Source organism: Mytilus californianus, unplaced genomic scaffold (genome assembly GCF_021869535.1).
Source record: "Mytilus californianus isolate M0D057914Y unplaced genomic scaffold, xbMytCali1.0.p SCAF_10, whole genome shotgun sequence".
NCBI lineage: Eukaryota > Metazoa > Mollusca > Bivalvia > Mytilida > Mytilidae > Mytilus > Mytilus californianus.
In genome coordinates this window covers 17,316,851-17,339,967 of record NW_026262582.1, presented here as the reverse complement: position 1 = coordinate 17,339,967, position 23,117 = coordinate 17,316,851, and the positions used below count along the sequence as shown (strand labels likewise).

General features: G+C 32.5%; 2 long non-coding RNA genes across 5 annotated transcripts; both read right to left on the bottom strand.

Annotated features, from left to right (window-relative positions):
• Nucleotides 1-6,864: 6,864 nt before the first annotated feature.
• LOC127717725 (uncharacterized) lies at nucleotides 6,865-16,589 on the bottom strand. The gene is made up of 2 exons (XR_007989318.1): nucleotides 15,314-16,589; nucleotides 6,865-7,206 (listed from the first exon to the last, which is right to left on the bottom strand). It is a non-coding gene; the product is annotated as an uncharacterized LOC127717725 (long non-coding RNA).
• Nucleotides 16,590-16,849: 260 nt separating this feature from the next.
• On the bottom strand, nucleotides 16,850-21,887 carry LOC127717722 (uncharacterized). Of its 4 annotated transcripts, none has more exons than XR_007989313.1 (3): nucleotides 21,774-21,887; nucleotides 19,274-19,924; nucleotides 16,850-17,853 (listed from the first exon to the last, which is right to left on the bottom strand). It is a non-coding gene; the product is annotated as an uncharacterized LOC127717722 (long non-coding RNA). The 4 variants fall into 4 exon arrangements; XR_007989312.1 differs by lacking the exon at nucleotides 21,774-21,887 and adding an exon at nucleotides 21,538-21,761; XR_007989314.1 differs by lacking the exon at nucleotides 21,774-21,887 and adding an exon at nucleotides 21,362-21,526.
• Between the last annotated feature and the right edge of the window lie 1,230 nt (nucleotides 21,888-23,117).

The window sequence follows — 23,117 nt, the reverse complement described above, 5'->3', positions numbered from 1 at the left end:
TGATCATTAGCCTATATGTACAGAATAAAAGATACCGTTCATCACAAGCACATTTCGACGATTCGTGTCTCATCAGTATTACAATCCTCAATTCCAAATGGTTGGAAATCAAATGAAGTCGAAAGTTGAAGAGCAGATAACAAACCGACAACAAACCAAATATCAGAAACATTAGAAAGTAAAATATCAAAAATACCGAACTCCAAGGGAAATTCAAAACGGAAAGTTCCTTATCAAATGACAAAATCAAAAACTCACATCAAACGAATGGAAAACAACTGTCATATTCCTGACTTGGTACAGGCATTTCCTTATGCAGACAATGGTGGAATAAACCTGGTTTTATAGCTAGTTAAACCTCTCACTTGTATGACAGTCGCATAAAATTCCATTATATTGACAACAACGTGTAAACAAAACATACAGACATAATAGGTAAAAATGTCAAAACTTGGAGTACAGCAGTCAACATTGTGTTATAATTGTTAACAATTTTACAGTGGTCAAACGTAGTGCTTAGAAAATCAGAAGGTGTTAGTAATTTGTATGAGATCATTTCTTCAACAATCCTAATGTCCATACGTCTCTCAATATGTAAAGAAGGATAAAAATTGAAGTAGCACGTTTCAACGTGGGAATCATCAAATTATGCAAGTAATTTTGAAGAAACGTTAGTTGGTCCGAGGACAGTTATCGTCCTTTGATTTTCGTTGTCTACAAATATAGTCCCTAGTGTGTACAGTGTATAACTTGCATATTTTTTTCATACACTTCAAAATTCATTTCTTTATTTTTTATGCATGAAATATTTATGGATGGGGATGAAATCACATGTTAAAAACATTTGGGTGCTGAATTTTATGTAAAGTAGTGATTTGGTCCAGTTAAAAAAGGTCACGAGTTAGTATGTCTGAAGCTGTCAAACTGAATTATAGACTCCCTTAACATAAAATTGTACATATTTTGAGTTAGAGCTGGTAGACTTTTCTATAAATTTGATATTAATTGTCTCAAAGTAGTACACTACACTGTAGAAATCTTTTTGAATTAGAGCAGGTGATTTTTTTTTAATTTGAATTCATTGTCTAAATGAAATGCACTACGAAATAACTGTGTTCTTTGGCCAGTTGTAATGGGGTCACGTTTCGGCGTCAATGAATGAAACTGAATTATTTTTCTTATTTGGTAATGAATCGTTAGAAAAAAGTAAACTTTATTGTTAGGTACTTAATGTTATATAGAATGAGCAGCATGGGAAACATAGTTTTTATTTTTGAGAATTTTGCAAAACTCACACATTTTAAAATTAGACTTATATGAGTATTGTCAGACAAAGAAGACATTTTTTTTATAAAATTGACCAGGTTTTCTTGACCAGATGCGTATTTTGACAATAAATGTCTCTTCAGTGATGCTCAAGACCACATTATTTGAAAATGCAAAGCTTACTCAAAACATTAAGAGCTTATAAACCAAAAAGGACAAACAAGTACAGCCAAAATAGTACAATGCATTTTATTGGTTTAAACTTCACATGTGTCGAGCAGATCTGCGTACCCTTCCGGTGCACCGTAGATCGACCGTCTCCCCAGGGTTTTTGTGGGCTTCGTGTTGCTCAGTGTTTAGATTTCCATGTTGTATTTTGTTTGCTGTTGTTTTTTTTTTTTGCGTCGGGTTTTCGTTTTTTGCCATAACATTGTCAGTTTGTATTGATGTTTTTGGACAGATTTGGGTAATGAGGTTCAAACGATTCTAGTACGTCGTTCAACCAGAGGGCGGAATCCACCACTTCGGTTTACCACTGGCGAGTTCGACATGTCCAAGTCTCTTATCTCCACGATGTCTAATTGGGATAAGTAGATTCACTGTTTGAAATCCTTAACAGATCATACATCTTTATTTCAAGATTTTCAGACAGCGGAATGACGAACCATTCTCGACATTTTTAATTCCTCTTGTAATGCTCCTACCTAGGATGAAATGCCGAGCCGTCATTTTTCGGCCTTGGGGATGTATTAGAGTGAAATTTGATACATTTCTTATTGTAAATTTGTATGTAATAATGAATTTATTGGTATTCAATTTGAACTGTCATACTATCCAGTTAACATGTTTTTTCTATATTACTTTGATTTCTATATTTACAATCTTAAATAAGACTGTATATCTTTATGGATATACATGTTCCTCTTGGAGGGAAATTTGTATGGTTTTTTCAATTTACTTACTGAGCAGCCACATTCTTATTTCATGATAGATTGCTGATTTGCATCGATAATTTGCATACTTTATTACAAATCTTGAGGAAACTTTATTCTTACTTTATAGGTCAGTTGTGTTTACTTTTCTTTTTTTATAATTTCTTTTGTTTTCTTCATCATGGATTGACAGGCATTTACATATATTCATCTATAGTGGCATATAATTAAGCAAGCGAGATAAATAAGCATAATCAAGCAAATGAAAGAAAAAAATAATAATAATAATAATACGATCAATATAACAGAAGAAAATATATGGACGAAGCATAACATTTTCATTAATATAATGATAATTGTAATTACAGTACAAGCACATTTATACATTAATAATTCATCATAAATATATAATCAGTGACTTTAACCCAGGGGTTCCAGTACATGTGACATTCTTTCACACTCATATATGCTTTTCTGAAATTAAATTTTCTTTAATATTATTTTTAAGTCCCTCTTTATGAGGTTCTCCTCTTGCATCTTTGATCTGTAGATGAAGTACTTTGCTAGTACAATTATTTAATTTTTTATAAAATTTAGTTTATAGTTATAATAGAGGCCAAATATGACAATATCCACATTTAATGGAATTTAAATATGTGTTCCATCCAAAATCCAAGCATTCAGATGGTGCCAGATGTCTGCTACAATATTACAGCCCCACAGTAAGTGTTCTATGGTTTCTGGTTCTTCCTTGCAAAATGTACATAAATTACACTGTACAAGGTTCATTTTTTAAAGTAAAGTATTAGTACCTAAAATATGGTGAATAATTCAGTATTGAAACCAACAGAGCTTGGTAAATTAGAAAACTTAGCAACACAATTATGTATTTTTTTCCATTCTCCAACAATTTTTAATATAATCTCCCATTTTCACTCAGCTGCAACTACAACTGGTGTTGTACCTTGGTTTAAAATATTATACATGTCTTTTGAACCTTTGTCTACAAATGTTAATATTGAAAGGTAAAAGAGCTTGTTGTTTTTTTTTCCTTTCAGTGTTGATTCCCATAGGTTGTAACCACTTTTTAATGCTATTTTCATCCCATAAAATTGTAAAAATATGGGTTTAGAATTATAAAGCATTTCAAAATTTTTATAGGACAATATATTTCCTTGCTCATCTAAAAAGTCATTCACAGTCCATACCCCTTTTTGTGCCCAACTATTACAATAAACACAGACATCATCAATTTTAATGTTCTCATTATTCCATATAGATGAAGAGATGACTTCCTCAAACATGTCAAAATAACAAGAATGTCGGAGTTTTGACATATTTTTCAAGGCATAAAAAATTTCTTTCCAAAATAGATGATCTAATTTTTTACTTGTTCCAAAATAAGCCTACTCTGTAAAATTTATATTTTGTGTAGCAGTAAATAATTTTATCCACTTTGAATTTGAATTAAATAATCTTCTAACCCAAGTCAGTTTTAGCCCTTGTATAAAATTTCTCAAATTAATAATTTTTAAACTCCCTCTGCTGTATTCTTGAGATACAAGCTCTCGATTTACCTTGTCAGGTTTATCATCCCAAAAGAGTGTGTTGACGTAGTACATTGATATCTGGACTTGGGATGGATGGGAACAGATGATTCAATTTTGATATAAGTAAAGATTTTATAATAGTTATTTTACCAAATGGGGTAAGCGACTGTTTTGACTATTTTTGTATAATATTTTCTCTTTCTTGGATTCGAGGAGCATGATTTAGGTTAAACATTCTATCCAAATCAACACAGAAAGTAAAACCCAATAATTTGAAGGTTCTTGAACCCCATTTCAATCCCCACTTTACACATATTTTATCTTGAATATGATTTTTACTTCCTATCCATATAACATTTATTTTATCTAAGTTAATTTTTAGTCCTGATATCTCGGCATAGAATTGTAAGATACGGAGGGATGCCTCTAAAGAGGAAGGCGATCCATCTAATATAAGTGATGTGTCATCTGCATATTGATACAATATAAACTCGGTATCATCTATCGTTATACCCTTTATCTCATTACTATTTCAGACTAGAATGCCAAGTATGCAACAAAAGGTGGGGAGATAAAGTGTCTCCTTATCTACAGCCTCTTTCCACACGAAAATAAATCTGAAAGACAACAATTTTGAGTGACTATTGAAGAATTGTTATTATAAAATGTTTTTTTCTCAATTCACTTATGCTTAAAAGTCATTATAGCTTGATAAAAAATTAAGATATCAGATAATCTTAAGCAATCACTACAAACCAGTAAAAGTCTTAAATGGCCTATATCTGTACTCGACTGTACTGATTTCTACTCGACCAGTCTGAATTGGTCTGAATTTTACTCGATATTACTCGACCCAAATCTTAATCATACTCCACGGTACTGATTTGTACTTGACCCTTAACTTTGCCATCGAAAATAGTCTGATCTATTACTCGACCAGTCGTTATACAGTCTTAACCCATTCTCGACCTGTACTCCACTAATACTCGACCAGTTCTCAACATATTTTGTCAGTCTGAATTATACTTGACCAAATGTCTGAACCAAACTCGACAAAAGAGTGAACAAGACTCGACCAGTCTGAACCATACTTGACTAAAGAACCTCTACTTTTCTGAATTTAACTGTTTATAGAACTATCTGTTGACCGGACATGAAACAGCCTAAATAAAGTAAGGATTTACTTACAGATTTTTACATCCTTATACGATTATCTTTTACCTTAAAAGGAGAGTTTCTTTTACTTGAAAAACATACCTGTACTGATGGTAATAAAACCTTATTAAGGTGCTTCTTGTTTGCCATGTGTTTTTTTTTTAAACAAAACTTAACTCACCTAAATTCTTAAATAAAGTCTACATAGGTTTAATGGTTAAATACAATAGTTATATAACTTTTTATTACTGACATAACAATAGCCAACAAAATCAGTTAAATTGATTAACCTTATATCAGAAATGTTTTTATTATTATTATAAATTGGCATATTCATACATATATACATTAATTGTCGAAATCCGGATATGGTGTACAAAAACCTTCGCACCTTTTGTTTGCGGTATACCATCTTTTCCGCAAGTTTCTTGTTTACTGTTTAGTATTAAATTTATAATTAAGATCTATTTATTACATCGGTGATCCGTTTATTTGGCAATCGCCAATGGCAGTCAGCAGGGTTTAAGAACATTTGTTGTTCGACCTGTTAGTCAAATGCGTTTTGTTAAAATATACTTATTCACTTTTTTGGTCTTTTGGAAAATGTTGTTTGTGCTGTATTTAGACCCCTCTAACAAGAAATTTGTTTTTGCATGCACACGTATAAAAATTGCGGTTTTTATCCAACGCAATCATTGGTTTGAACGTTGTTTTCAATTTAGACTTGTTTATATTTTTCGTTTGGGCTTGTATTATATTTGCCTTCGGGTTTATATGATCCGTTCATCCTAATTTGATTCCTCAAAATTTGAGAGTCTATCTTAAATTGAGGTAAATTACATGGCCTTCCAAATACTGTTTCGATTCCTAACATCACTGAAGAGACATTAATTGTCGAAATCCGGATATGGTGTACAAAAATCTTTGCACCTTTGTTTGCGGTATACCATCTTTGCCGCAAGATTATTGTTTTCTGTTTGGTATTAAATTTTTAATTAAGATCCATTTATTACACCTTGTGATCCGTTTATTTGGCATTCGCCAATGGCAGTCAGCAGGGTTTAAGAACATTTGTTGTTCGACCTGTTAGTCAAATACGTTTTGTTAAAATATACTTATTCACTTTTTTGGTCTTTTGGAAAATGTTGTTTGTGCTGTATTTAGACCCCTCTAACAAGAAATTTGTTTTGCATGCACACGTATAAAAGCTGCGGTTTTTATCCAACGCAATCATAGGTTTTAACGTTGTTTTCAATTTAGACTTGTTTTTTTTTTTTCGTTTGGGCTTGTATTATATTTGCCTTCGGGTTTATATGATCCGTTCATCCTAATTTGATTCCTCAAAATTCGAGAGTCTATCCTAAATTGAGGTAAATTATGAGATGCATAAACAAATACAGATAAGACAGAAAATATAGATGTACATGAAAATGACAATATCATTATAATTAGAATGTTATATTGTACAAAAGTACTTGTTCATAGATATGTCAGAATTATCGTTCTTTGTTCTTGTATTTATAGTAGTTTATGATTGTGTATTGTAAGGTCTTTATGTTATGACTACGTCGTTATGTTGATTGTCATCTCAGACCTTAGATTAAAGAACATAGAACATAAAACAAAATAGCTGAAAACAATATTAGTTTTTTCTTTTTTTTTTTCTTAAATGTAAAGATGTATCGATTAAGATAAAGATTTGTTTTTTTGTGTTTTTTCTGGTTTAAAAAACTCTTTGAACCTATATTTATGCTAGAAAATAAAAACTTAGACACAAAATTGTAATGTAAGTTAATAATGCAAAAAAATAGTCTCACGATCCAAATCATAGAAAACATAAACATTAATATGTGTCGTTGTCATAAATCCATTTGAGGTGTCTGAGGTCAACGTTGCCTGAGTTCTTCAAAGGCCATAAGTACAATCGCGGACTAAATGATGGAAAGTATAAAAACAAAAACTGCTTTTTCTTTCATTTTAATATATAATTGATAGGTTGACATAAACATTAGGGTTTCTTGCTTTTCGGATCAAAGAAAGTCATTTAATATGTGTTTATAGCTTTGATGAATGGAATCTTTCTTAAAAAAATCCTTGTTGTAGAAAATACCAAAGCATAAAAATATACACAATGTACATTGTAACGCTTGGAACTATATCTTGTGACAAAAAAGTGAAACTGAAGTTGATAATCCAACAAATTGGTCTCACGATCCAAATCACAAACAACATAAACATTAAGATGTATCGCTGTACCATACTATTATTGTCACACGTCATACAGTACTGCTTGTTATGCTCGCCTGAAAAAAGGTATCTCAAAATTATCATAAAGAATAAAAATTGTACAAAGAAGAATCATATAGTAGATATATATTGAAGATTTTTGCCGCTGAAACATTTCAAGTACAAGGTTTTTTGTCGAGTTTGCAACATTTTGTCGATAAACTGAACATAACAATCTTAAAATACGGTGTGAGTGCTTTATTGTTAATCTTCATAACATGTTATGAAACTTTAGCAGAAGCTTCCCCAAGATAAAGAAAAATGGCATCTGAAAGACAAATTCGATCTAAATAAAAAAATGTGTATTTTACTCATAAATGAACTTAGTTTAAGTTGTCAACATAACACATTACACTTTTGCACTAACAACAGCAATTTGAGGCAAGATACTGGCTCCGGGGAAGGCTTAACAATGGGAGAAATAAACTTTCGCACGGATGCAACATGTGCTGCAGGATCTGCTGACCCTTCCAAAGCACATGAGATCATTTCCGGTTTTAGGCGGGGGTTCGTACTGCTCAATCTATAGTTTTCTATATAAGTTATGTTTTGTATACTGTTTTTTTTTTTTGTTTGTCGTGTTTCGTTTTTTTGCCATGGTTTTGTCAGTTTCCTTTCGACTTATAAGTTTGAATATCCCATTGGTATTTTTCGACTCTCTCTTAGCAATTGACACATTGTAACTGAACCTTGGTGAAAATTTCTGTTTTGTCTTCTCTGAAACTATAGAGCTAAATAAAACGTAGTGCGTGATTTGACAAAAACACCATCATTTTTTGGGGATTGAACAACATGTGAAAAAAGAAATGGCAGTTCAGGGATAATTCTTCAAAAGCCAAATCTGGATGATTAAGGTACCATTTGCTTAGATTATTCAGTTTTAGTTTTTCTGGTAAAATGCATAATGCAATTGATGGGAAACTTTCGAGGAGTTTTATTTCTTTGGTTTTTGAATGTGGCAGTGTCACACTATCATGACTATAGCCCAAATAAGACCTAAATGTATTGATAAACAATATGAGAAAAAATGGTCAATATCATTATATAATAAAATTTAAAAACAACATCATATTGATTTCATGCGTCCGAAGCACTTTTCTGGATTTACCTTCACCAGGAACGGTAACAGCCGAATATTTGAAAGCCAATGATATATAAGAACCGAAACAGGTGAAGAGCTATTAAACCAAAAAGGACATAAAAAATAGCCAAATCCATTTAATGTCAACTTTGCCTGATGGTATGAAACCTTAATTAGTAAATGTCTTTTATCTGTCTAATCATAGTTGTTTTTGTGGGAAATTTCAAATTCATTGATTGCTGAATTTTGCTATATTTATTTAATTTTCAAAATACCCTATTAAATTCTCTAAATAAAGTATGTTAATAATATAAAAACATATTACATCCACAATGCGTCAAAAGGGATTATGTTTCTGATATGTCCATTCTCAGATAGTCCTTTCCAATTCATGTTAATGTTTTCTGTTTTAAAAGAAGCTTACTACATTCAGAGTATGGAATGAGTCATTTTATTTTGTTCATCATGATGTGAAATTTTAAGGTCAACTATAGCTGGTGTCTTAACCATTTGTAAGATGTGCATGTCTGTCCAGCACGATTCATCTAGCCTTGACCACAATTTACGGTTCATATATTAATGTTTAGATTTCATGTCAAGGTTTGTTTCTCGCAATCTATTAGCAGTAGGTTTAGCTTTAGTTTGTGCATTAAATTATGGTTAGGTGTGTACGTCCATCTGACAGGGTTCTTCTGTCTATATTTTCAATGTTCATTAGTCAATTTTAAGTTTTCATGATTAGGTTAACTTTTATCTTATTCTCAGATACTTTTATCAATAGGGCTACTATATTTGGTGAAAGGGATAAGTTTGATATGTCATGTCTAGTCAACAGTGTTCATCTTACCATTACTTCGTTTTCATTGTTTCAATGGTCAACATCAAGTTTTCTTGATTAGGTCAGTTTCTCTGATATTATAAGCAGTACGTCAACTACATTCGGAGTATGGAATGAGTGTAAGGTGTACAAGTCAAATTTGCAGTATTCATCTGATCTTGACCTCATATGGTTCACTGATGGATATCTAGTTTCCCGATAAGGTCCGTTTATCAGATACAATAAGCAGTAGGTCAACGATATTGAATAGTTGCTAGATGTATATGTCCAGTTGGCAGGGGCATTTGATCTTAATATCGTTTTTCTGGTCCTTTGTCAGTGTGATTCTTTCGTAATAAGTGTCTCACATACTATAAGCGGTAGGTAAACGATATTGTGCGTATACATACTTGTGGGATGTACAAGATTCATTCGTGTCTCACATACTATAAGCGGTAGGTAAACGATATTTTGCGTATACATACTTGTGAGATGTACAAGATTCATGTATCAACAGATAACATTATCTTAATATATGTTTGCATTAGATAAATTAAGAGTAACATGTATATATGACTAGTATGAAAAATTCAATTGGCTTCAGAGTTGATCATTGTCTCGCCTCAACGTGGTAATTCAGGTGTGTTCCAGAAGTGGCGGTGGCGTCAACGATTTATTTAATGTTGTGATAGGTCAGTTTTAGGGAAACCACCATGGTAAAGTCATGAGATTTGGTATTCCGTTGTTATATATTCGATCTCCCGAAGATTATATAACCCAGCCTACTCGCTAATTTTTCGACACTTTCGCATAATTTCTTTGTTTGGTCAGTTTTAGAGTAACTTCTTACAACAAAAAATAATACATGGTATGCAGTTTAAATCATTCCATCGACATATCTTAATTTGATGGAGATTATTTGGTCATGCACCCTTAGTCATGGTTCGCTGACTTTGTAGTTTTTGCATAGATTACATCGGTTACTATAATATCTAATAGTGTTGCCATTTTAATTTCCACAATTGTATTAAACTATCAAATTTACATAAAAGCAAAACATGGTTCTGTGTCAACAGTTCATTATTTTAGTAAACCTAGGATTAACAGCATGATTTCTAAACTCATAATATATATATTTATTTCTAATTGACAATAAACATATAAGAATACGTTACAGGTAAATATCTGAAATTGATAAGCACGATAACATCTGTTATGTTTGACATACACAAAATAAACTCTAGTCCTCTAAATCACACAGTGTGTTCATTTTTTTAATTGAAGGTATCATTTATCAACACCTTAAGAAGCACAATCATCCTTTTAAGTATTTAACAGTTCAACCTTTAGAAGTAGTTAATAAGCAGCCTGGGGAATCTCATTCAAAATTTGTATGATCACGAAAAATAATTGAATTAAATTGGATTAGAAAAATTACAGACAGTCTATCCTCTGGGTCTTAACAACAATATCATGGGAATTGGAAATATATCTAGAACAGATTCTGTTAACATTTTGGATATAGTTTCTAAAACAGTACGTAAAACCGTTCTCATGGGCGTAGAATAAATCGCAATCAAAGAAAATTTTGTAATAACAATACAAATATTTCGGACCTAATTTCTATTTCAAAAAACAACGGTAGACACTATCTGTTAACTAAGCTCTGTTCTTTGCCTGTTAATAAATTACATCAAATTTTGGAGGAATGCAACACAATTCCATCTTGCAGTCCTAAGTATGAAATCGTCCAAATTATAATTGCATATTGTTATTCTAAATTATTTCCCAAAATTGATCGCCCTGAAGATCACAAAAAACATTTTATTAAAATTAAATATGTCAATAAAGGTTTTGATTTTGTAAATATAGACGGTATGTTTAATAATCATTCTGTTAAAGAACAAATTCCTGGCTATTTTGATAGTACTGGACTCCCTCTTATTTGTTATGTTAACAAAAAATCTACCCGGAAATATGTGTTTGATTAAAGCGAAGTGTGTAAAGATGTTAATATCAGTGACAATACACCTACCTCATGAAATTGCAGTAAATCCGAATACATTTATGGCCCCAGTTCCCATGTTATAACAGGAGACCTTAACATCGTTTGTGACCGAGAGTTGAAATCATTCCTCAATAAAGGACCTAAATATCGACCCCGTCAATTATAAATTAGAATGAGTGTCGTAACATCATCCACGACTCACTCCGTACTTACTGCTCTAATTGGATAAAACGAGAAAAAGCTGACAAGAAATCGTTAAATTCTTTTTTTTTAATTCGGTAATGCACATAGTTGATATACGTATTCAACATTTTAAAGATCATTTCACTCCTATCAACAACCATAATAGCCCAATTCCCCGTATCAAACATAAGCTAAAAGAACTCGCCGAGGAATATATTTTTGTCCCGGCTGATAAGGCTGCTAACAATATAATTATTTTTTCACGTAAATTTTACATTGATGTTCTACAAAATGAAATCATGAATTCACCAACATTTCAACTGACTTCATATTCGGAAAATGACATCTGTAACACACATAAACTTTTAGCTACCTCTTAACAAGCAGAACCAAATACAATGAAAGTTCCAACTATGTACTAGCTTCCGAAGCTGCACAAAACTCCTTAAAATATAGATTTATTTCGTCTTCAAGCCATTGTTCCTCTAAAACACTATCTATTCTACTTACTAGTACACTTGGTACAATAAATAAACTGTTATCACAGAGATATGTCTCGCCTTTTTGTTATTTTGATATGTTGAAATTAAAATAGCAATACTTTAACATATAAGTTATGCAAATATTCAAAGTCGATGAACCATGACTGAAGGTACATGGCTTAACAATCTCCTTGGAATGAGATGTGCCAATGCTAATACAACTGCATACCAAATACCATTGACTTATTATAAGTCGTTCCCTTTAAACAAACCTAAACACAAACATCAACTTGTAAACTATGTAAAAGTTTCAAAGTCAATGAACCATGATCAGAGTTTGGGGCTATATAATCTCCATGGAAACAATACTTGCAAATGCCAATACATTTGCATCCAAATATCATTGACTTAACATTAGCAGTTCATCTTAAAAAAATATTATACAAGGGTTTTCGATATCACAAACTAGTCAAAATATTTACTAAATTTTATCATCGGTACAAGGACATCATTCGTAAACATAAATCAACATGCAGACATCTTATACGTTCAGATATTTCACATCCAATTTTTTATGGTAATATTCTTTACAAAGCACAAAAATGTCGGCATTCACCTCAAAAGCTAATCAAACTTTTTAACAGACTTGTTCGGGAAGGATATAGTTACGATACTGTTGTCAAGTCATTAAGGATTGCATATTTTGGTATTAATATTGATTCACTCATAGGGTCTTTGCATCGGAAATAAACACATTTATTCTAAAACCAGTTGTTGGCATGATACGTGTTATGTTCTTCTCATATATTTTATGATGGTATGATACTAAACCCCGAACAGGAGGGATTGTACTTGATTTTCATATGATGAAGACATAATTTTTCAATCAGTTTAATTGAGGTCTGGAGCTGGCATGTCAGTAACCGCTAGTAGTCCTTTGTTCATTTATGTATAATTGTCATTTTGCTTTATTTCTTTTGTTACCTATTCTGACATCGGACTCGGACTTCTATTAAACTGAGTTTTACTGTGCGTATTACTATGTGTTTCTTTATTCTACGTTGGCTAGAGGTATAGGGGGAGGATTGAAATCTCATAAAACATGTTTAACCCCGCCGCATTTTTGTGCCTGTCGCAAGTCAGGAGCCTCTGGCCTTTGTTGGTCTTGTATGTTTTTTTACTTTTAGTTCATTTATATGTTTTGGAGTTAAGTGTGACGTCCATTTTCACTGAACTAGTACACAATTTTATTTAGGGGCCAGCTGAGGACCACCTCCGGGTGCGGAATTTTCTTGCTGCGTTGAAGACCCATTGGTGGCCTTCGGCTGTTGTCTGCTCTTTGGTCGGGTTGTTGTCTCTTTGACATATTCCCCATTTCCATTGTCAATTTTACATTATGATATCTATATAAGTTCCGCCTGTGTGTAATTTCGGTATTATCATGGCAATGTTGAAATTTATTCAACATCAAATCACCATGACTGCGGAAAAAAGCACCAAATACTCTCCATCAAAATGAGATGCGTCTATGCTACATACAAAGTATCACTGACTAATATCTTAAGTGGTTCCCTTAAACTGACATAATCACAAAGTCCAGCAATAATTGACACCGGCGTCGCTTTCGCCGGAAACAAAACACATTAAAATAGGTGTGAGCACAGCCCTCTCCCGCTCCCCTGATATTAACTGTTGACAGTGGTTTATTAATCCCATTAAAGAACACATTGTTAAAGTTATCACTGGAAAGGGCATTTTCATATAAGTACTAACCACATAAACAAAGAAAAACAAGACGATAAAGAAACAAAGCAGTAATCTAAAAGTATTCGAATTTACTGCAATCCTATTTTAAGTCATAGAAACCATGTTCGTCTTTGCATATGTAGGACAATACGTTTTAAACGAGATGAAAATTCATTGATTTGGTATATTTATTCAACAATTAGAAAAATAAAATCAATGTTGGTATACATAAAGACATTATTCAAAGATCTTACCACTTCTATAATTCATGACACTATACACAACAAAGACGTCTCAATTAAGATGTGCTATAGTGTAAAAAGAACGTATTTCTATAACTATTTGATTTCAGTTTTATATTTGGAATTTTCTGTGAACAACTACAATTCCGTCCCCCTTTTCCCGAATGTGACCGACCGAATTAGACTCATTATCGGGTTTGTACTAACATGAGCAACACGACGGGTGCCACATGTGGAGCAGGATCTGCTTACCCTTCCGGAGCACCGGAGATCACCCCCGGTTTTTGGTGGGGTTCGTGTTGCTCAGTCTTAGCTTTCCACGTTGTGTTTTATGGACTACTATTGTTTGTCTGTTGGTCTTTTTTTTTTAGCAATGGCGTTGTCAGTTTATGTTCAACTTATGAGTTTGAATGTCTCTCTGGTATCTTTCACCTCTCTTTTATGTCAGTCATTGTATCAGAAATGTAATTAAGTCAATAGTCTTTAATCTATTCGTTCATCCCTAATGCTAGTATTCGTTTTAGGTGTTTATCCTCCTATTATATATACAGAAAAGTAAGCTTATTGATATTTTGTAGTGTGTCTTTCTATGTTGTAATGTTACACTACTGTTTCAGGTAAGGGTGACGGTTGACGCCTGGTAAAACGTTTAAACCCGCTGCATTTGTTTGCACCTGTCCTAAGTCCTAAGTCAGGAGCCTGTTGATCAGTGGTTGTCGTTTGTTGATGTGGTTCATAAGGGTTTCTCGTTTCATTTTGGAGCCCTTCATAGCTTGCTGTTTGCTGCGAGCCAAGGCTCCGTGTTGAATGCCGTACTTTGACCTATAATTGTTTACTTTTTACACATTGTGACTTGGATGGATAGTTGTCTCATTGGCAATCATACCACATCTTCGTTTTATATTTAGATCATATGAATTGAATTTTTATAAATGCTGACAATTAAGCTCTTCAATTTTTCACTTATTATGACAGCACATTTAACTATTTTTTATTTGTTGCTAAGTGTTTTATTATGATAAAATACGCTTTCATTAAATGAATTAGTTCTTTGTCACGGTTGAAACCGGTGACACGTCTAACTATATCGAAATCAAAAGTCTTAACTTTCTTCAACTTTGAATATCTTTTCATCACTGTACTCCTTTAGCACGTAGTGAATACCAAAAATCTTCATTGCGTCAATTCAACATGAAGTGTTATACTTCCGAACAAAATCTCTGTATCTTCATGTATGAAAGAAAGGGTTGTTTCTTTTTTTTTTATTGCGGAAATGCATGAACGGCTGAAAATTCAAAAGAAAACATAGGTAGCGAAAAAGAAATGCGAATGAAGCCTCTTCCAATTGAAAGAAATCCATATATCAATATTTGAAGGTAATTCTTGATTCCGATTAGTCCAATATTGATATGCATTAAATTTATAATCAATTGCGAGCTTTTCATCAACTGATTTCATACAGTGTAAAAAAAGAAAAAGAAAAATACCAACAAGACTGATAAGTATTATGTTGTGTCTGTCTTAATCAGCAACGTCTCAGAATTAGGAATAATACACTAGTTTACCTTGTTGACCTGTTGACACCAATTTCTTTACGTTCCACAGCAGGATAAAAGTGGCAGGAGCATAGACTAAAACATATTCCAACACATAACAAAAAAACGAACTGTTATATGTCAACACAGATACTAGTTCTGTAAGCATCTTGTCTAATGACCAACCGTTTCGTTTTACTTTGTAATCAGTAAAGAAAAAGTAATGTTTGTGGAACTTCACAATGTGATGTGCATGTTGGTTGCTAAAGCTGTTAACAACTCCAATTCCCAAAATTAGTAGCAAAACAATAAATATGTAAACTCCATATACAAATGTACTTGTTCGTAATTCCTCTTTTGAACATTTTGTCATACACAATACACCAAATGTAAATATAAAACAAACGACGGGGAATGTGTAGCTATCTAACACAAAAGGACTTATGCTATATAAATGATATGTTGATTTAAGCCAGGTAGTCATGGCCGCAAAGCTTTCATGAAAAAATCCGATTAACAAAACAAGAAAAAGACTGTTTGAAAGTTTGTGATTATGCTTTAAAAATTTCATCGGAAGTGTTATCAGTATCAGTATTCCAAAAACCAGAGTCAAAGCAATGCCGGACAGTTGAAAACATTGAAAGACGCTTCTGGACGAGATGATTGATGAAAAGATGAACATTTTAAATCTGTTGTTCTTTCATTCCCCTTCTTGTTATGACTTGATCTAATTTCAACTTAATTATACTATAAGTCAGAACACAGTTATATCAGTACAAATTCTTACACACTGACACGTTTAATGTCCATCTTACGGAATCTCTTGCTGATGGATTAATTTAGAACGTTCGTAACAGTTACAGCAAAATTTGGATAGTTTAGAGTAAGAATAATGTGTCCAGGTAGGTTCCAATATTTTCCCGTGAACTGTCACCTAGTTATCAAACACGTTAAAACTCCACAGGAAGCTGTGAGTCTAGTACAAAGTTAGGTATATTAATATGATGCTGTCCTGAATATACACCATACATGACCATATGAGCTATGTCCTGACGTCGGGAAGTGTAGGGTAAAAATATTCCAGTGAACTGTTACCGTGATAAAGCAAGTGTTAAAAATCAAATTCAGTCATCGTCTTTCTCTAGTTAAATGTATTCTTATGATATTAACACGTTATCTTCCTACATATGCATGACTGACATCCTTACAACAGGATGTCAGGCAATTATCAATCAGTCATTTTCATTATTTTATAACAAAAATAAATTGATTGATCATATGCCAGAGTAATAAAGTTATATAACTTGCCGTTTTAAACAGTTCTATGATCTTTCATCCATAAATAAATTCAAACCATATTCTACGTTAATTTTCCTCATTTTTATAATGCAACAGGTTTTGTTACATCGAGGAATTTATTGATCATGAAGTTGAACGCTTAAGACCTACATATAAATTATATGTAATAAACATGTTTATATAAAAGAATGATTTTTAAATTATTGGTAAAATATTTATACATGAATTTGAACACAACAAAAGCATAAGTTTTACTTTGATGTCTTTATTGCTTGGTCAACGAAAACGATGACGATATTATTGTTTAATGTCAAGTAGCAAATATTACATGCATAAATTACCAGGACGAGAAATGTAAATGTAATATGAACCTATGCTTCTGCGATGGTCCTTGATTGATTTAGAAATGGCATTTAAAGTTGATTCCGTGCAATAAGTTGAGAATTATTCATCCAGAACTTTTCATTGATATCATTACTAGAGCTGACAACAGAGTTGATATTAAGTGTGATATTGACCTACTGTTCAGTTCGGGGTTAAGATCCTACATTGCTTTAACAATTACACTAATAACTGTAATAAACAACTTGTTTCTTGTAATTGTGATAGCTTCTTGGCTATGGATTATACATTATAACATATCTCATTTCAACTTACATAAATCATGTATTCAAAATGACATGTGTAATTACAAAATGTTAGATTATTCAATTTTCTATTTCAATATTGTTTCTTAATCTGCTAATTGTGTAGAATAGAAACAAGACAAAATGAAAAAGAAAAAAGATCTCAAATTTCAGAACGTTTTTGTATTGAATAAAAAGTGGCTTCTAGTATCATTGGCATATAAAACTGGATTTAAGCTGAAAAGAATCATGACAAGACGTGTAAATGTCTATTTCAGTTAACAAAGGAGGTGCTATTTCAGTTTACTATGAGTTTAAGGTTCATTGAATGTTTAAGTCTTATACAGTTTTTTGTTTGGTTTTAGATGAAAATTGGATGATAAGAAAACAATGGTGGTGCCGGCTTGATTGGCTGCCAGCCTAAAAAGTCTCTCAAGTAGAAAATACCAAAATCCCAAAGTAAAAACATATACACCATGCACACTGCCATGCTTGGAATAAAATCTTGTGTCACAAAATTGTAATGAAAGTTTATAGTCCACAAAAATGGTCTCACGATCCAAATCATAAACAACATAAACCTTAAGATGTGTCGCTGTACTTTAATATTATGATCACTCTTTATACACTGCTCGTGATGTCCACCTGAAAAATTTAATGTTGATTATTATAAGAAATAAAAAAAAAAGTATTAGTACCATTTTTAAATGCAGATTTTTTTAATCCTTAGTACAAAATCAAGTCAGAATAGAGTAATTTGGCATGTTTTAAGATACAACGATACACGAGAATTAAGATTTCACAAATTTCAAACATTTCAGTTTGGATTTTAGTTTAAAAAAGTTTCTTCAAAACTGAATTTGAAAAATTTTAATTTTCGCAGAATTGTATGAACTGTAAACCAAATTATTTTCGCGGTTACTTTGTTTTGCGTTTCGTCCTTTCTAGTCCACTTCGTAGCGATCGAATTTCGCGACATTTCAAGTTTACTTGATGTAGTTAAATAGGAAAGATCCAAGTTTTGCGTATTCGTGACGATTTATACTCGCGCTATTGTTTTTGCTCACGAAAATTAGTTGGTTTACAATACATGAAATACAATGTTAAAACATTGAATCATTTCAATCATTTTTTTTAAAAAGTGATATAAAATTGAAGTGTTCACTCCAAGAAATAAAAGGAGATGGTGCATTTATTGATTTGTTTAGTTGTATGTGCTGCATATAAAGTTACTTTCATTGTACTTTGTTGTATGTTACTTTTCTAATACCTCCGACGATGATCAGGATTGAAATGGGGATGATTGAGGGCTAAGTAAGTTTATGTGTTAATCCTAGGTCATGAACGTTGTAGGTGAATCTTTTTTTTTCGCGTTGATGTGTGATCTTTGAAAGTCTCTTGAAAATTCAATAAATTTAATTGTTTGGAATTTTGGCGGTTTAATGCATGACAAATTGTTTTGACAAATACCGTTATGTGTTGTTGTCTTATTTAAGTTTACCTCGCATCTAATTTATTCGTCAAAGAAGGGTATTGTCTTATTTAAGTTTACCTCGCATCTAATTTATTCGTCAAAGAAGAGTATTGTCTTATTTAAGTTTACCTCGCATCTAATTTATTCGTCAAAGAAGGTTATTGTCTTATTTAAGTTTACCTCGTATCTAATTTATTCGTCAAAGAAGGTTGTTGTCTTATTTAAGTTTATCTCGCATCTAATTTATTCGTCAAAGAAGAAATAATATAAGATGGTATACTTGAAGGGGCCAGCTGAAGGACGCCTCCGGGTGCGGGAGTTTCTCGCTGCATTGAAGACCCATTGGTGGCCTTCGGCTGTTGTCTGCTCTATGGTCGGGTTATTGTCTCTTTGACACATTCCCCATTTCCATTTTCAATTTTATTGAAGTTTACAGAATAAGGGGCAAGGAAAAACAGTTGGCCGAACAAAAAATAGAGGATGATGTAGTGCTGATATATATATATAACGAAATAAGAATTAAAGAAAACAGAAATAAAGACCTTCCATCTAGACCCTCATACATGTATGAGGAAAGAAACATATATTTACCTTTTTGACCTGTAATAAGCACACATCCCTTCATGTTCCAGATCAGGATCACAGTGATCGGGGCATAGACTAAAACATATTCCAAAGCATAACTCACAATTGTGATCATGTTAACTAGAATTGCTATTTTGTTAAACTTCAAGCTATAATGATTTGCATGTTGATTACTGAATCCGTAAACTCCCATTCCAAAAACTAGCAGTAAAACCGCGGAAATGTAAACTCCATATGCAAATATTCTTGTTGTAGACTCCTCTTTTGAACAATCTATCATGCACACCACGCCAAAAGTAAATATGAAACAAACGACGGGAAAAGTGTACCAATCGAACACGAAAACAGTAATTCCATTTAGATGATATGTCGATTTTAGCCAGTTCATTGACACAAAACATTGATGAAAAAATCCTATTATCAAAGCAAGAAATAAAGTGTCAGAATTTGTGTGGTCATATTTCAAGAATATCCATAGAAATACTATAATTATGAGTATTCCCAAAACCAGAAAAAATAATATGCAGGACAGATGAACAGTTTCAACGAAGCTTTCAGAAAAGTTGAATGAAAAAAGGGCGAACATCTTTCACCCGTGCTGTATTTGTTTTCTTTCCACCTCTGTTTCAACTTACACATTCATCGTTTCTTCTTCACCTACAATAAACGAAAAAATGAGAAACAGATTCTTTAAGTACAATTTTTAACACAAGCAAATACTTATCATTCGGTTTACGATTCCGGTTAGATGATTCATCAGTTTGTACGATCTTAGAGTTCAGCACAAACATTGATTTTTTTAGGAGCCAGAATAATGTTTCAGTAAGATTTAAATGTCTTCAAGCGACTGTTAGAGATAGAGATATTTGTATTCTATTGAGATGAGCAAAGTAATGTATTACAATGTTTGTTTTTTATAAAATCAGATACACAAATAATATAACGAATAGTTTATGAGCTAGCATGTTTAAAGTCCGACTACTGTTATGTCGCGGTCTAATACGAGGCAAGGTATAGCAATATGCTGTCGTCTTGAATATCCATGTAACATTTACCGCTGGACGTCAAGAAGTGTCCGAGTAGGTTGAAACGTCTTCCAGTGAACTTGTACCTTGTCAGACAATCTTCGACGCAGAGACCATATCCGTTCCGTTCCATACTTCGTAATACTACAGGGAAAAAAGTAGTATTGACTGTTCATGGCTTTAGGTTGGCTTTTTGTGTACCCAAGAAAGATGAAGGCAGTCAACTTTTATTTATGAATAACTGATGTGTGTATTATTGTTGTATAAATTTTAAAACACATTGAAATATTTTTTGAGAATTATTCTAAAAGGTTTCAAAATTTTCATAAATTAGATGTAAAATGACGGTGGCAATGGATGCGATAAACAAGCCACCATTTGACCTCAATTTCTAAAACAGAATAATAAAGTACTTATATTACACTTGACTGTTTTGTTCTAGTTTTTATTATAAAAAGTGGTAAATGTAGAAAATGTTAGTATTGTCTCCTATGGAAAACATATACTGCCGTTTTCCCTACATTCAATATGACATATTAAGTGAAGTATTGCAACCTCTAACGGAACGAATATGAACTCTGTGTCGGAGATTGCTTGTGATATAGCACGTCAAAAAGCCTCCACAGACTTCGTGTTCGTCCAAACAAAGCATGGTATCTGCATATGCTGTCGTCCAGAATATGTATGAGATATTAACCGATATAAGTATAGACGTGTCCTAATAGGTTTAAATGCCTTAAAGTATACTGTTACCTTGTGATATAGCACGTTACAAATCAGAATCGTGTTTCGTGTCGGTCTAGTACAACACATGGTTTATCCATATGTTGTCCTGAATATGCATCATATGATGTCCTGAATATGCGTCATATGATGTCCTGAATATGCGTCATATGATGTCCTGAATATGCGTCATATGATGTCCTGAATGTGCATCATATGATGTCCTGAATATGCATCATATGATGTCCTGAATATGAATTATATGATGTCCTGAATATGCATCATATATGTTGTCCTGAACATGAATTATATAATGTCCTAATTATGCATCCTATGATAAAATTACCGCTAGACGTCAAGAAAGGTTGAAAATCTTTTCCAGTTAAAACTCAGGCGGTGTGTCGTCTTGAACAAAACATGATATGTGCGTACTGTGACCTTAATATCCTATATATGCATTATATGCTATAATATACTGCTTGACTTAAAGAAGGGTTGAAATGTCTTAAAGAGAAATATTACCTTGTGAGCTAGAATATAAATATCCGGCTCGATCGTATAGCGTCTCGCTCTAGTAAAGCATATTCCGAAAATGATATTAACACATTATATCGTCCTCAATTTGAATGAAATATGGACTTTAATCAATTATCCCTCAGTCTTCAAATCTTTTTCAAAATTTTCGTAAAATATAAATCTTTATATATGATGAAATTTACATTTATCAGTTGCAAGATTAACATAAATATATAACCTACCGTTTTAAACTTCTATGTGTTATAAATAACTTAAAAATCAATCTCTTTGTTAACTAGTTATTTCCATTATGTTTACTGTGCAATAGACGGTGACGTCTAAATCGATGTAGCATGGAATTTATTCATCCTAAAATTTATAACTTTAAACATCAATATATAAATATAATAAAAATGTTTTCGGAAGGATGATTTTATAAAAGACGATAAAAAGTTTAGTCAAAAACTTAAAGCACAAGAAAACCAATCGATTTTACATTGATATCAATTTACCGTCTATTGTTGAGTGTCTGGATGGGGTGTGGTGGGAGCGTGGGGAGGGTGGTACTTTATGCCTTTATTCTTTATTTTTAAGAGCATTTTTCTCTTTTCTTTTGTTTTAATTTGCTTATTCTTCTCCATTCGTTATATTTTAAAACCCCATTTCTCTCTTTTTTGCGTATTTTTTTCTATTCTTTATTTTGTTGCAACTTTATTCTGCACATTTTGCCCATTATTCTCTTTTTTGTAAAGACCCTCTTAAATTTCATGCATATTAGGACGAGAAGTTATACATGTTAATGTGATATAAATATGAACCCTGTCTTATACCAGGAAAACACAATTGATCATAAAGTGATATCAATAGTCTGCAGGGGGATATTTCAATCTTCCACGAACGCATATTCTGATTCCGAACCGACCGTTCCTAAACGCTGCGTGCTTATGGTAGAAGAAGCACATGCCAATTTAAAATTCTTTGATTTGATTTGGTCTCGACAAGTCTTTGCTTTTACCTCTATAATGACGCATGTGTAGCGGAGAAGCAGTACATACCAATTTTAAAGTCTTTGGTTTGACCCACTACGCCCTCTCGCACTAGAGGAGATCATGCTATCATGAGACCACAGAGGCGATTGATTTAAATGGAATTGGTTCTCTATGTTTTTTCCATGTAATATCGTATGAACAGTTAAACCTATGCTTATAATTTTAATATGTTGTTACTACCTGTATTGAAGAAATTAAGGTCAAGTATGATTTTGACGATTTTCACTTTTTTCTCTATTAAAACGTTATGGTTCTTGTTTGATTGGAAAAGGGAACTTCATCTCGTTTCTCTGCAATACAATGCGAATGCTCCTCAATGAATTTTTAAATTTGTATTTGTATTTACCGGTGACAAACCTCACTATTGCGGTTCAAGAGTTATTGCCCTTTTTTAGCTTTAAATTAACTTTATTAATGTATTAAGAACCCGGTTTGCTGTCATTTTGACAGCCTCATGTTTCTGAATGATAATACGAGTAACTGTTTCAATGAGTAGGTTGATGAAAATAAAGTTTCCGTTTGTGCTTCAGGGGTCAG